Genomic DNA, 15823 nt, shown 5'->3' with positions numbered 1-15823 from the left:
CACCCACTCATGCGGGCGTGCCAGCCAAATTCAAAGCAAATTCAAAAACGGAAAAATAATGCAGAGCACTAATGGAGTTGTCTAAGTATGCGTAAACATACCCCTAAATTTAAGTTGGCCCACGCCCAAATTTTAAGCTGGTCCACGTCCAAGCTTCAAGATGGCCCACCCTCAGATTTCAACTTGGCTTATCCTCCAATTTAATGGCGTTTTTCACTGGTCGATTCGGAGCAGGATTTTTTGCTCCGCGGCAACGAATCCGAATTTCACTGGTCGATCTGGAGCGGGTTCGCGCGTTCCACTGGTCGTTTCGGATCAACTCGCTCCGCGCCGGATCGCTCTCACTTGCTCCGCCGCCGAGACGCGGATTCGGGCGGAAATAGAACGCGTCACATGGCGTCACTTCCGTCTTCAAGCGAAATCGGAACCGGTTTGTGTCACGTGCACGCAGACTTCCTGTGTGATCTCCCGCGGAGCGTTCGTGCGCTCCACTGGCAGACTCGGATTGGTGAAAGCCGAGCGCTCGCTCGAGGATTCAGGCGGCTGCTCCAGATCGACCAGTGAAAAACGCCATAAGTTGGCAAGCCCCAGATTTCAAGTTGGCCCACCCCCAGATTTCAAGTTGGTCCACCCCCAAATTTAAGCTGCCCTGCTCCCAACTTTTATGTTAGCCCACCCCCAGATTTCAACTTGGCTTATTCCCATATTTCAAGTTGGCCCACCCCCAAATATCAGTTCGCCCACCCCTACTATAAGCTTCCCCATGCATTTTCTTGGGAGCACTATGCATCTCTATAGGTATTCTCTTTTTATATTTTTTATTATATCTTTTTGGGGGGGGCGGGGTTATATTGTTCCTTATCGCTTATAAAGCTGCCAATCATCTACACTTACACTACTATAACGATTAAATGTCTTAAGCTTAAAAATTATGCATTTTTATGCAGATACAAGGCATTATACCTTTCGCCTGACGAGGCTGGGTACTCGCCAAAGAATGCTTACGCATTCTTGGCGTAAGCATTCCTTTCCTTCCTTTCTTTCCATCCTCCTCCTCCTTACGCATTAAAAACGCAATGTAGACTGGCTAGCGCTGATCACCCACAATGCCACGTGTATACTTGCTATTAATTTTTTCAGGGCCTACATTCATTGTATCTAAGTGACTGACGCACACATCGAAGTCAGCTGGAAAGAAAGCTCCTCTACAAGCCGCTATTTTAATTTTCAGTAAAACAGGCAACGGACCCTAACAATCACGAAAAGCGCGATTGTGAGGCTGTATCTTCGCACACCTTCGCAGCGAAAGCAGAACCCATAGTGCTGCATTTCCGGCTGAATAACAGTTGACGACATGTGAGGTGATGAGTTTCAGCAGAATATTCAGCATCCTGAGGACACCCCCATTTTTATGCAACATAGAAATTGTCGCAGCAAAAACGCTGATGAGCAGGCTGGAAGAATAAAAAAAAATGAAGCATTAGGATTTGCTTTGATACGAGCAATAAGGAAGGCGCCTTACCTCGCAAACACTGTTCTTTGCCGGAAGGAAGTTCGTTTGGCCAATGTTGTGCAGTCACTGCTTTTTGCGCAAGCCGTCACGCTTTCCTTGTAGTATCATAAAAACTGCAGAACCATCTTCAGGCTTCTTGCTGCAGTTACATGCGCTATTAACACAACACCACAGGAAACACAGCGTACAATGTTCGCTGCGCCGAGCCAGCTGGCCGTACTAAGGCGAAAAATGGGGCCAATGAAAAAGAAAAACAAGCAAAACGCAAGATCCACATGTTTCCAAGGGCAACGGCAAGGAGACCAATGGTCGTGCAGAAAAACAGGCGCAAAACTGGTTCCCATGGGGGGGGGGGGGGGGTGAAGGGGGTGCAAAAGGCGAGGAGGTCGCGCGGCGGCGGCAGAGTTCAAAGAGTGACGGTACTTTCAAATTATCAAGGGACTTTAGGGATTTATAGCAGCTTTAGGGTACACAAACTCAACTGGAAACATGCTGCTGGACATGTGTGAAAGGTATGACTATAGAGAAAGGTATTACTTAGTTGCATGTAACAGCTAGTGCTGAGAAGTGTGAAAGAAGCATAACATGGGGGGAGTCTGCAGTTGACGATAGATTTGAGGATGTATGATAGCCTAGGGGTAGACCCTTAAAATTTTAAGTTTACACCATTTCGGTCGTATCTTGTCCCGCAACGATAATCATCACCTGCCTTGCCCACATTTCCTGTCCCTCCATAGCCTGTTCTTTCTCTCACTGTTTGCTCTACATATTTGAAATTAGTCTACTACATTTAGTGATGCTCGGTAAAAAAGCTCATTGTTCCCTGTAACCGTTTTCAAACACTTGAATTAACATTTTAACCGAGACTATTTATTTTATGTTGCATTGATAATTAAGATTTCTAAGTTCTCTGTAAAGAAGTTGCATTTACTAAGGACCCTTTGTGTTAGTGATATTCATAGCAACCAGATGACGAAGGCAGATGACGATTATTGTCTGGCAGAGATACACCCCAAATGGCGTAACTTTGCCTAAGAGTGTACTTTCCTGTCGGGAATGCTATGTCATGCTGATAACGCGCATGCCGTTTCGTTACTGGAAAGTACCCGGCTCGCCGCGTTAAAGTAAGGAAATGCGGACAAGACAGATGACTATTAATGTTGTGGCAAAAGGGTGTAATTTTGCTTAAGAGTGCACTTCCCAGTAACGAACGGCATGTGCAGCACGACAGGGCATTCGCGACGGGAAAGTAACGAGCGCAGCGTTTTCAAGAAAGGAAATTCGGGCAAGACAGATGACGATTATCGTTGTGTGGCAAATATACGCTCCAAAGGGTGTAAACTTTTCTTACACTCTTAGAAAAATTTACACCCTTCGGGGTTTATCTTGTCCCACAACAATAATCGTCATCTGTCTTGCCCGCGTTTCGTTTCTTTAACGCTGCGAGCCCGGTACTTCTCAGACACGAACGGCAAGCGCGTTATCAGTGTGACGCGGCATTCTCGACAGGAAAGTAGGGAGCGCCGAGTTTTCAAGAAAGGAAACGCAAGCAAGGCAAATGGCGATTATTGCTGTGGGACAAATATACACCCCAAAGGGTGCAACCGTTTTAAGAGTGTAACTACACTCTTAAAGCTACAAAAGCTACAAAAGCGCGGTTGATAAGGCAAAGTTAACGTTTGGGGTAGGTACCAGTCCCAGTGCTCCTTTGCGAAAAATAGCACTTGACTTCTTCTCCAACACGCCCGTGCTGGCCGGGCCCAGCCTATCCTACGCTTTCCTTCCTTCATGTCGGTGGGAAATAAAATCACTGTTTCTGCCACAGAGTATCAAAACCAGATACAGTAGAGCGAAACGCTTGCCAAAGCTCCATGCAGCGGAATGTCCCATACCGACCATATGTGGGACCAACCAGCACAATCCAACACGTACTACGTGATCATATCGCAGAATGTTAAGTCTCCTCCATGGCTGCCTTCAGAGCACGCTCTTCCGAAAAGACATGTCAGCCAGCAACGTGGAGTTGTTGCCCTCAGGATCAAATTTCCAATGCAGACGATAAACGGAGAAGTTGCAATGAACGACCGAAACTGCACAAGCATATCGGGAGGAAATGTCAGAAAGCGGTAGGCAGAACGCCGGAACCGCTGCGCATTACCACCTACCGCAAGGCGTAACCGAATCAATCGCTTCATATATACGCTCCCACACGCTCCGAAGGGTTGGTCTCTCGTTCAGTTCGCGCGATTTCTCTGAACGTGGCGGGTGTGTCATGTGATCATCAGTTCCAGCGTGAACGTTTATCAGTTCCAGGTGAACGGTTTCGCCGCGCTTCGGAGCTCCATTTTCGCGACGCCTGTACGTCTTCGAGAGGTAAGTGACAGTTCATGAAGTCAGTGTTTTTCTATTAGCAGCACTGCAATCTTTTCGACTAAAGTGTCGTCATGTCTGCGCGCAATCGAATGACGGGTATTGTAAATCGTAATGATTTACGGTGACGTAAACTTCACTCGGCGACTGACCATCCGTGGGGCTGCTTTTCTGCTGTTTGCTTGGACGTGGTCGGATGCTAGTATGGTGGTGACATCAAGGGAAGTTTACTCCTCAGCTGTCTGTGAGGAACGAAACGTTTGCGCCGATTTAATTGCGCGTTCGCACGTGGTCGTATATTTTAGTACGTAAGAGTGAAACCTTTTCTCAGTTGTCTGTTTCTTTCGCGCGCTCGTAGTGATAATCGTGTCGCTTAAACTTCGGTACGTGTGCTGTTGACGTTTCGTTTGCGCAACCGCAAGTGCCAAAGTAGCACGGGTATTAAAACCGCGTACATTCGGAATAACAGAACTTTCGTTGGCGCGTATCGCGATCTGAGAATTTGCTGAGATAGAGAGAGAAAGTTAAATCTGAGATCTGAGAGAGAAAGTTAAATTCTAGTGACTGTTGGAAGCGGAATTTCTATTTAGGCTCTGAATTGTGTTGAAAGAATTTTCAAAAATTCAAAAGATCAAAAAATAAAATAAAAGCACTAAGTTTACAAATTAATAGCTCTCCGTCAAGAACAGATACCGCGGTTCTGCAAACGGCATCGATTAGATAATTCAAAGCGGACAAATTAGATATGTTAATTTATATTTTACGTGAATTCGTTACGTTGTGTACAAGGGTTCTGCAAGAGCTATATTTCCATAATACAACTTTTTTTTAGATTCATGTGTAACATAAATTTTGTCTGCTTTAGATGTACTCTCATATGAAATTCACAGAATTGTGATATGATTTTTCCTTGCTGAGTTAGAGTTGTAAATTGATAGTTTTGTTTTCAGAAAATGTTTGATTTTTGCCCTTCTTTTAATAAAAAATTGACGACCTAAATGAAAAATTCGAAAGCAACAGTACACTAGAATGTAAATTTTTCCTTTAAATGCAACAAACCTCGTCAAATTTGGTGCAGTGGTTGCCGAGAAAAACGAATTCTCCTTATACCCGTATTTAGATAGGAGCACTCGAGCTAAAGCTTCCTCTTATAAGGTCGACTTCAGCAGGGTCTCAGCTCTGTAACGACGAAACGTGTGCACTGATTAGCTCGTTCTTACGTGGTCGCACTTTTTTTTTATTATGAGAGTGTCAGAGTTGACTTTATCAGGCGATCGTAGTGAGTGACCGTGTCGCTTAAGCTTCATCTGCTATTCCTGTTTTGTTTGCTTAACGATCGCAATAGCAATCGTAAAAACTGCGTAAGGATGGATTAACTGAATTTACTTTACTTATTTATTTCACTACCCTGATTGTCACGTGTTACAAAGAGGGGTGGGATTCTGTACAATAAGTCGAAATCGTGTTTTTGAAGGATGATGGACAGTGGCGTAGCTAGGTCGTCTGGCACCCGGGGCCGATGCTCTTCTGTCAACCCCCCCCCCCCCCCACGTGTAGTCGAGGATATCGACAATTTTCGGGTGTCTTCAGACGTATATGACACCCCCCCCCCTTACTGGCCCCGTGCATATATATATATATATATATATATAGTCGGCGTAACCGGGCTGATGATGATTATATATATATATATATATATATATATATATATATATATATATATATATATATATATATATACATATATATATATATATTCGTGCCAAACAGTGTCATGCACATTTTACGAAATAACGAATCTTTTGGCCGACTTGTTAGGCTGCTGCCTATTTGCATGCGGTCGGATGCATGCTATTATCAGAGTCCCTCAATACTCTGCTATTATGATGGTAATAAGATCAAGCTCAGGTCTCAGCATCCCGTAACGATCGAAACATTTACTCTACTTAGACTATAGCTCGTTCGCACGTGGTCGTATTGTTTCGTATTAGTAATGGGGAACGTTTGTCGATCTTTGTTGACTACTAAATTTGTTTCACGCGCCCGGTCGAGCTCACTGATTAACTGTGTCGCTTGAGCTTCGTCTGCTGTTCGAGTTTCGTTTGCGTAACCGCACGATTGCGAGAGCAATGGTAAAACAACGTAAGGTTGGTATAACTAAACTTCTGTAGGCATTTGTATCACGATCCGCGCGCTTTCTGCACGCGATGGTTGGCCCGCCAAGCTGCTGAATTCTCACATTACATTTAGGCCGGTATATTGATCGTGCCAAAGAATGTCGTATGCTTGCATTTCTGGAAATATCGAAACTTTTGGGTGACTTGTGAAACTGCTGCTTATTTACACGTTCTCGGGTACATGCTAATATGATGGCGATGTCAAGCTCACGTACGTCTCAGCTGTCTGTAACGACTGAAACGTTTACGCTTCTTATTAGACTATTGCACCTTTGCACGTTGTCGTATTTTTAGTAATGGAGTCCCGGCCACGGCGCCTGAATTTCGATGAGGGCGAAATGGTACAAATTATTCCGAAGTACCGCACTATGGCGTGCCTCATAATGAAATCGTGGTTTTGGCACGTAAAACCCAATAATTCAACTTTTTAGTAAGAACATTTGTCTCTTGACTGTTAATTAAATTTCTGTCACGTGATTTATTGTGTCGTTCAAGCTTTGTGTACCGTTTGAGTTTTCTTTGCGTAACCGCGATTGCAAGAGCAATCGTACAACCGCGGAAGTTCCGAATAACTGAACTATTGTAGGCATTTGTATTCCAATGACAGCACATTTCACACAGAGCGGTTGACCAACCGTGCTGCTTCAGTTTTATTCTCGCATTTGCTATCATTTGGGCTAGCGTATACATATATGTGCTGATGACATGTGTGCCTGACGCACTGGACAAGATTAAGAGACTCTTGCATCCCCATATTATAATTGTATTCTTGCTGAAGCTATATAGTCGACATTCACCAATTTTTTAAATATTATTGCGACAGAAATTGTAGGAACACTCCTGTCAAAATTCCGCTGACGCGAGCCTGCGCTGCGGTGGGCTGTGGCTTCGTGAGTGCTGTTCCCGCGCAGCCGTAATGTCGAAGGTCGCGTAGACTTGGCTCTGGAAACGCATTGTAGCTGGAACTTGGAAGCAGCAAGAAACGATCGCTTGTCGCTGCTGCCTCGCTTCGTCAGGCCAGCGTTCCTACAGTGTGTTTACCGTCAGTGAGACGTGTTGATGTTTGCCTTTGCGCACGACACCAAGTTTCTTAATTTAACAAGGAAGCGAAGGTTTACTGTAATTTACGCAGGCGATAACACGTACAGCTGCTTAATTATTGCTGTTTGGTAATTTGTCGTCGCAATCACTGCTTCGCTTTTCGGACGAAACTGCGACATTTTTTACTGTTATCAGCTCGCTTGACATAGCTATATGCCAACGTAGAGACTGGGAGAATTCCTTTTATCTTTGTACAGAGTTGAAATCATTACAACTTCTTTTCTGATAACTGTTAGCTCAGCAAGTTTGTACAAAGCCACAAGGAAGCAAAGTTGCTGTCAGAACCTGTAGATTGCTGTTTAAAGTGCACGTCGTTAACATGCACAGAGTGGAGAGGAATTCTCGTACATATTTCTAACACGTTTTTATTGCATACTTTACAGCTATGCTGTGTTCCTGCCATCAGCCTGGTGTCACTTTGGGTCGAAATCATTCTTCGTTGATGATCAGCACAGCATTAAACAAGCCAACGGAAATCTGCTTTAGTACCTCTGATCTTAATTAATAGGGCATTTTCGTGTCTGCGACCACTGGAACCGATCCTGCAGGATGACTAGTAAATTGTGTAGCATACCTGTAATCTCTTCTGTTCTGCATCTGCAACCATGGAGTAAAGGCTGCATCCAGCGTGTGGTAACTTCCTTATGGGCCGATGTACCTGTGAACTGTGGGTTAATTTTTGTCTCTGTGACTGTTCAAGCAAGTCCAGAAAAATGCCCCACTAAATTTCTTAGTACATGTTAACTGCAATGTAGTTGTCTGCGTCCATTGAGCCAGCCTGCAGTGAGTCTTAGTAAAATGTTTAGTCGCCAAGATACCTGTGATCTTTTCAGAAGTATTTGTATCTGCTGCCATGGAAGAACAGCCACGCTCTGCCTCTGGTAACTTCCATAGAGGTTGTCTGATACCCGTGAATATTTAGGATGAACTTGTCTTTGTGTGTGGCCGCTGAAGCAAGTCCACACAAATCCTCTGTTAGCTTTTGATACAGGTGAACTCATACAATGCATTTTTGTGTCTATGACTGCTGAAGCGAGCATGCTGCAAGCCTTTAGTTAATTGTGTAGTCGCCAAACGTATTCAGCAATATTTGGCTGCGACTACGGAAAGGTCGCATTCCGCTTCTGTTTATAAACAGAAGCAAGTATACTTGCTTAGAGGCCTTCGAGCCTGTGAACACTTACGGTGAATTGGTGTTTGGGACCACTCAAGTACAGCAAGTATCTTGCAACTTCTAGTAGGTGTGAAATTAGTTTGGTTTTGTGCCGAAGTATGCGTCTTCTGACTGATATTGTATCTGTGAATTCTCCAGTAATGTTTGTGTTTGCAACTGCTTAAGTGATGCTCTAGTAAATGCCCAGTCTATCTATCAAATCTTTGGTAATCTTACTTTGTGTGACCACTGAAGCAGGCCCGCAGAAAGTCTGGAGTAACTTCTTTCTTGGATAAGACACCTGTGAACTTTCTAGCAAATATTGCATTTATGTGTCTGCGACCGCTGAAGTGAGCCAGCCTGCAGTAGGCCTCCTACTAGTTTCCTTTGTACCCCCACCATTGCAGAGGGCTTTTAAAGTTCTGTTACTGGCTGAGGTGCATCTGCAATATATTAGCTCAACTGAAATGGTCTCGTCACTACAAGAAAGTGTCAATGTTTGCTCTGGTGACCTTTACCAGAACTTGGATGCATAGCACATTTGCTCTATAAATGGATGATCATACAGCGGCTGTTTATGTCTATATATGACCGCTGAACTAGTCTCAAGTAATTTTGTTAATGCCTAATGCAGTTGTGACATCTTCACCATAACCCGTGTTGGTATGTGTAACTGCTAAATACGGCCTAGAGAAAGGCTCTGGTAATTTAAAGTGGCTAACATATCTCAACTGTTCAGCAAATCTTGCATTGATGTGCTTGCGACCACGGAAGTGAGCCCGCAGCAAGCCTTATGACAACTGCCGTAGTGGCCCCACTGCGAATTCTTAAAGGGACCCTGAAACGATTTTGATGATTTTCTACAAACGTACTGAGTCGTTATAGTAGGTCCTTCTGATCATTAATTGACACATCTAAGTGCTCCGCGTAAAGCGTGTAATTTATTATAAGGTTTTAAAAATGCACATCACTGCCGATCGCAGCACACTGCTCGGCGGAATTTTAAGCCGCCCCTACCTATATGACGGATGATGATGATGATAGCAACTTTATTGTACCGCCGGATAAGGAGGCCCCTACTCCCCGTCCCCGGCACACAGGCCTTGGGGACGGGGGCCGGAACCTCCGCGATTAGAAGCAAGCAAAGAGGTCTTGACTCTTCGCGGCTTCTTCCGCCAGGCGGATGGCGTGTTGCTGTGGAGTAGGGTCCTCGCTCCGCAGCAGGCCTTCCCAGGCCTCTCTACAATTTATATTTGCTTTAGCCCCTGGTGAGCTAGCGCATTCCCAGATTATGTGATCGAGGATCCCTCTCGCCCCACAGTGTTTGCACTCATCGTTTTCTCTATCATGCATAACATGGTATGCCCAGACCGGGTTTACGAAGTTCCCAGCTTGCAGGCGCCGCCATGCGACTGCCTCTCTATTGTTTAGACTTTTATCCGGTGGTGGCACCAGTCTCCTGCGTAGCCGATAATTTTCGACAATCTCCGTATAATTTTGCAGACGCTCGTCCATGTTCCGGCAGTCGGGCGGTTCCACAGCCACCCGGAAGTAGAGAGCTCGGGCTAACTCGTGGGCCGCCTCGTTGCCAGGAACGGACGTGTGTGCAGGGGTCCAAATTAGGCTAATTTTTCTGTTCAGCCGTCTACTGGCCAGAACCCTTGCCGCTTCCGGCGAGATCCTGCCCTTTCCAAAATTCCAGATGGCCGTTTTGCTATCGCTAATTATGAAATTTGCTTCCGTTCCCACGCAAGCGAGCACTATCGCAACTTCTTCAGCCGTTTCCGAGTTGCGGCTTCTAATGGTGGCGGCCGATACGGGGGCACCTCGGCCGTCGACCACCGAGGCGACCGCCGCACCCGACTTGCCACTTGCCGCGTCCACGTACGCAACCGACTTGCTGTCCATTGAATCAAAGCGTTTGATTAGTGCTTCTGCTCTTTTTTCCCGCCTCTCCGTGTTGAATATGGGATGCATGTTACGAGGGAGGGGGGAATGATTATATTTTCTCGGCAGTCCAGCGGGATGTTTGTCTTGCCTCGTAGTCCCCTATCTGTTTGCAGGCCTACCATTTCGAGGATAGCTCTGCCCGTGGTCGTTCGGCTTAATCTTTCAAGCTGCGAAATTCTGACAGCCTCCGCTATTTCGTCCCAGGTATTGTGCACTCCCATAGAGAGGAGCTTTTCTGTGGAGGAGGTAATTGGTAAGCCTAAGGCCCTCTTTATGCACCGTCGGATGAGCGAGTCGAGTTTCCTCTTCTCCTCTGACCTGATGTTTAAGAAAGGCGTAGCATAGCACACGCGGCTTATTACGTATGCTTGGGTTAGTTTAAGCAAGCTTCTTTCCTTCAGGCCTCGTCCTTTCAGCGCGACCCTTCTAAATATGCCAAGTGCTTGCGTGGCAAAGCCCTCTAGATTTTTGACTGTCCCATCATTATATCCGTTTTCCTGTATGAAAAGTCCTAGGATTCTGATTTGGTTAACCTTTGGGACTGGTTTCCCCTCTATTTTAATGTCAAATTCCCAGCTACGCTTGCACCGGAGCGACTTTGGGTTGTAGACGAATAACTCCGACTTTTGTGGTGAGCACGAGAGACCCCTACTGGCAGCATAGTCCACGACAGTGTCCGCCGCCGCCTGCAGGCGCTCCTCGATGCTCGCATCGCTCCCCTGGTTGGTCCAGAGGGTGATGTCATCCGCATAAATACTGAAATTTAGCCCCTGTATGCTTCTCAGAGCTTCGGGGAGGCCCCTCATCGCCACGTTGAAGAGGAACGGGGACAGAACCGAGCCCTGCGGCGTGCCCCTGCTTCCTAATTTCAGTGTTGGAGATCTAATATCTTGGAACTTCATGCAGGCAGTTCTGTCTGACAGAAAGTCCTTGACATAGTCGAATGTTCGCGCGCCTACCCCGATTTCTTGGAGACCGTGGAGTATCGCTTCGTGTTTAACATTATCAAAAGCCTTTGTCAAGTCCAGGCCGAGGATTACCTTGGCGTCTCTAGAACGTGAGTCGATTATGTCATGTTTTAGTCGGAGCATCACGTCCTGCGTACACAAGCCCGGTCGGAAACCGATGATCTCGTGCGGCCACAGGTCGTTCTGCTCCATTAAAGTGCGTCAGTCTGGTCTGGACTACGCGCTCCATCAATTTCCCCATGCATGAGGTTAGGGAAATGGGTCTTAGATTTTCTAGTTTAGGGGGTTTGCCCGGCTTTGGAATTAGGATCACGTTTGCCATCTTCCACTGGCGTGGCAGGTGGCCTTTAGTCCAAATTTCTTGCATGTACTCCGTCAGAGCACTGATGGAGGCATCGTCCAGATTTCTTAGAATTTTGTTTGTTATCCCGTCAGGCCCGGGCCCGGGGCTGATTTGGTTTTTAGTCCCAATATTACTGCCCTGACCTCCGCCTCCGTGATGGGTGCGTCGAGCTCCTCATTGGGAGCTCCGTCGTATTCCGGGAGGGGGGTGCTATGCGTATCGCCAATGTACATGGTGATCAGTTTGTCCATAAATTCCACGTCTGTGCCCTCATACGCGTGCCTGGCTTTTGATAATCTAATTCCCGATAGGGTTTTCGAATTAGTCGGATCTAATAGGTGTCTCAGCAGACCCCACGTTTTGGAAAGGCTCATGCCCCTCTCCATCTCGTCGCATCTGCTGCACCAATTCTGTTCGCATAATTTGATCGCGTAATTTTCAATTTCTTTGTTATGTCTAGCAATCCGCCTTCTAAGATTACGGTTCCATTTTTGCTTCTTTAGTCTGCGCTCCATACCACGTTTTGCCTCCCACATGTGAAGCAGTTTGCTATCTATTATTTCCGGGGCATCGTCCCCTTCAATCGTCTTGGTTGCCTCTTCAACGTGACGCGCGATGACCTCCGTCCATTTCTCTATGTTTGTGATTTTCCCTATGGCAGCTTTCTCTCGCTTCTCCCTAAATAATCCCCATTCGGTGATCCTCGGTTGACGCACACGACGCGTCTTCACCCTTTTTTTAAAGATCGAGGCCAGAACGAAATGATCACTTCCGAAATTGAGCTCCGAGTTTTTCCAATTCAGATCTGTCATATTTTTTGAGAAGGTCAGGTCAGGGGAGGTGTCTGCGCACACGCTGTTACCCACCCTGGTCGGACAGCTAGGGTCCGTGTGTAGGGTGAGTCCTAGCTCGTGCGCGTCCTCCCATAGCTGCCTACCTTTTGGATCTTGTTTAGCGTAACCCCATTCCGGATGCGCTGCATTAAAGTCACCTACTATTAGCAAGGGATTAATCCCGGCTGCCTGAATAGCTTTGCGAAAGAGGGCCCTGAATCGCACCTTTCTCTGCTGTGGAGTGCTGTACAAGTTTAATAGGAACACGCTCGGTTCCTCTTTTCGTCCCGTAATAATTTCCAGAAGCACTGCCTCAATGTCTCTCGAGTTGATTTCGTGCACGATTGCCGCAATATTCCTCTTAATGAACGTAGTGACTCGAGATTTCTCACCCCTGTCACTTGAAAAAGCTTGGTATCCCGAGAGTTGTGCTGCTTTGCCCGTCTCCTGCAGGGCTATAGCTAGCGGTTTCTCATCTAATAGCGTCAAGTATACTGTTGCACTAACGCTCGCTTGCGTTGGAAGCGGCGACAGTTCCACTGCGAGATTACAGACTCACTTTGCGCGCCTCTGGCCATGTTGGAGCTGGTCGAGTTGTTCCTCCGCTTTTAGTTGCCATTGTCCGATGGCTACTAATTCTGCCCTTTGCTTTTGTACTTCACCCGTAAGGGCTTGCATCTGGCTTTGAGTCTGCTGCATTGCTCCCATAATTTGGGCCATGAAAGAATCAAATTTAGCTTCGATTTTGGCTTCTAATCTTTTCTCTAGTGCCACCAACGGATCAACGTCTTCCCCTTTGCGTTTCATTGGGGGTGGTCTAGCCGATTCGATAATCATATTTTCCTCCTCCGGTGCCGCAGGCTGCATGGGAGTCGCAGCCATAGGGACCGGGCGGGTTGGTTTCGATACCAATTTTGGTTGCGCGTTGTGGGTGGAGGGGGACCCCGTGCACGCCTGTGATTTTGATCTATACAACTCTTGAGTGAGCTTATTAATGACCTCTTTAAGCTCCCCAACCTCTTTCCGTAATTTATCGATCTCCTCATCTTTCTTATCTTTTGCCTGGGAAACCCCACTGCCAAAGCTTACATTGTTTCGGTCCCTGCTCTGCTTCCGCTTCTTAGTCCATGGGTTCGCCGGGTCCCTGGAGCTTGATCTCCCCCTTTGTCTGGATCCGGAGTGGCCCCTGGTGCGGGACCGCGAACGGCCACGCTGCTGGTGCCCTCCGGTGGTCTCCTCCAGCCTCGGAAAGGAGTCGGTTCTGACGCGAAAGTCCTCGTTTCCGCGCCTGACCTTGGAACAACCCCTGGGATTCACCTCAGCAGTCGCTCCGGCTTGCTGCTGCTTTTGAAGTTGCTGCTGCTGTAGCATGTTGGTCTTTCGTTCCCACTGCCTCTTCTTCACCTCGTAAGGAACACGGTAGAGTTCTCTGCATTTTCTGTCACCGAGCGGGTGTCCTTTCCCGCACAGTTGACACTTGGGTTCACATAAATGGTCTTGTGGTGGTTGTTCCATGCCACAGCCACGACACTTCACATTCGCGGGGTCCGGGCAGACGTCCTCGCGGTGTCCGAGCCGCCCGCAGGCGTTACAAACTTCGTACTTCTTGTGGTAGATTACGCAGCGTTGCGCCACGGGCGTAAGTATGACGGAAATCGCTCATATGACGTCAGTGGGGCGAGCTATCCGATTGGCTGACCAGGGCGCGGGATCGATATTTTTTCCAACTTAATGGCAGGGCCTGGCCGTGTCACCTTGTGTGTCGTTTCAGGGGATGAACAGAAGCGCAAATGTGAATTGTCTGCACGGTGCAGCCACCTGGTGGCATAGAGCTCAACCACACAAAGTAGCAGTAACAAAATGTATTCTTCTTTGCTGCCGGTGTGAATTTTTCGCAGGAGTGTAACCGTTAACACGTTGTTTTTGTAAATGTTTAAAATGTTTTACACTTGGTTAGAGCAATATTAGCTCTTTCTTTGGCTGATTAAGCTCTGCGCCAACGGGTGGCTGGACCGTGGAGACCGATCAGGCAGCTCACGTACGTCTACGCTAGAGTTCCTTCATCAGCTTGAGTTTATGCCTTCACCGTTCCGTCGAAACGTTCTGCTAGTGTGTGATTACCGGAATACCAGACACATTCGGCGCTACGACAAAATGCTCGCAACGCACGCTGCTTCGATAGCTCTCGCTTGGGGTTGACGGCGAAGCCGCTAGCGGAGACTTTTCGCGCGGGCGGGGGCGGGCGCCAAAACAACCGGAAGTGGACGATATGACGTCGCATCTTGACGCAGAACCAGTGAAGGCGGAGCTTAGCCCGATCGCTCGGCGAACGAGTTGAGGAGGAAAAGCATGGCTAGGGAGGAGGGTAACTTGTAATCGCTTGTAGCTCTATTAATACGTAACGCTTCACTTAAATTGTGGTGCGAATGTTCTACTTAAGCTGTACCCTACGCGTCTACAAAATTTGTCCGAACCGTTTCAGGGGCCCTTTACATTTTCTTGCTACCAAAGTGCATTTGTAATCACTTTACTTCATGCACACTTTTACTAATCATGGTGCGTCATAAATAACTCCTAATGGCTGAGATTGTATGATGAAATTATTGAGTTTTATTTGTTTGCATTGATGCGTTTTTCTGAAAGCTGCTGACTACATTTGAGAGTTGAACTCGTGATCTTCCTGCAACGGTTTTATTGAAATAAATGCTGTATTTCAATGACATTGTCAAATGATTCAGCAGCCTGCAGAACTTGGTTCTGTAGTTTCGTTCCCGTTAACACAAGAAAGTATAGCTTGCATGTCTATATGTTTTGATTTAATGCATTTTTATCAAGTTGTATGTAATCTATTATCTTACCATAGTACGGAATTATGTGCGCAATGCTTAGCTGCACTGCAGCCTTCTTTAGCATGCTTTGAGATGCGGTGTGCTGTATTCCTGGCCTGTCTTCAGGTACTTCAACTTTTGCATGACAAAAATGTTTGGTCACCTTATTGGACCGCTAGGATGGATCTTCAAGCGCCATGCGATTCCTTTTCATCATTGCCCCACAAGCCAACACAAAATCAGGCCAAACTTCCGTAGCAAAAAAACTGATAGAAATTTCTACAAGTCTCTTAGGAATATGTATAGGTTGTACGGGTTCTTCTATGAGTCTGATATATATTCCTACCTGACCCATAGAACTCTTTACCAGACTGGTAGGCAGCAGATAGATCTCACCGTGCTGCCTACAAGACCAAGTAGGATGATGTATCAGTCTTTTAAACCCAGATAGAGATCATCATACAACATACAAAAATCTAACTGAGGAACTGATAAAGCATGTTTGGAATAGCACACACACCGGTACCAACACGCCTGAAGAGATGTTTTTAAAATTAACTGAATATACAACCCCGAAGGCATTGCCT

This window comes from Dermacentor andersoni, chromosome 1 (assembly GCF_023375885.2).
Source record: "Dermacentor andersoni chromosome 1, qqDerAnde1_hic_scaffold, whole genome shotgun sequence".
NCBI classification, from domain to species: domain Eukaryota; kingdom Metazoa; phylum Arthropoda; class Arachnida; order Ixodida; family Ixodidae; genus Dermacentor; species Dermacentor andersoni.
Note: the sequence above shows the minus strand (reverse complement) of the source record.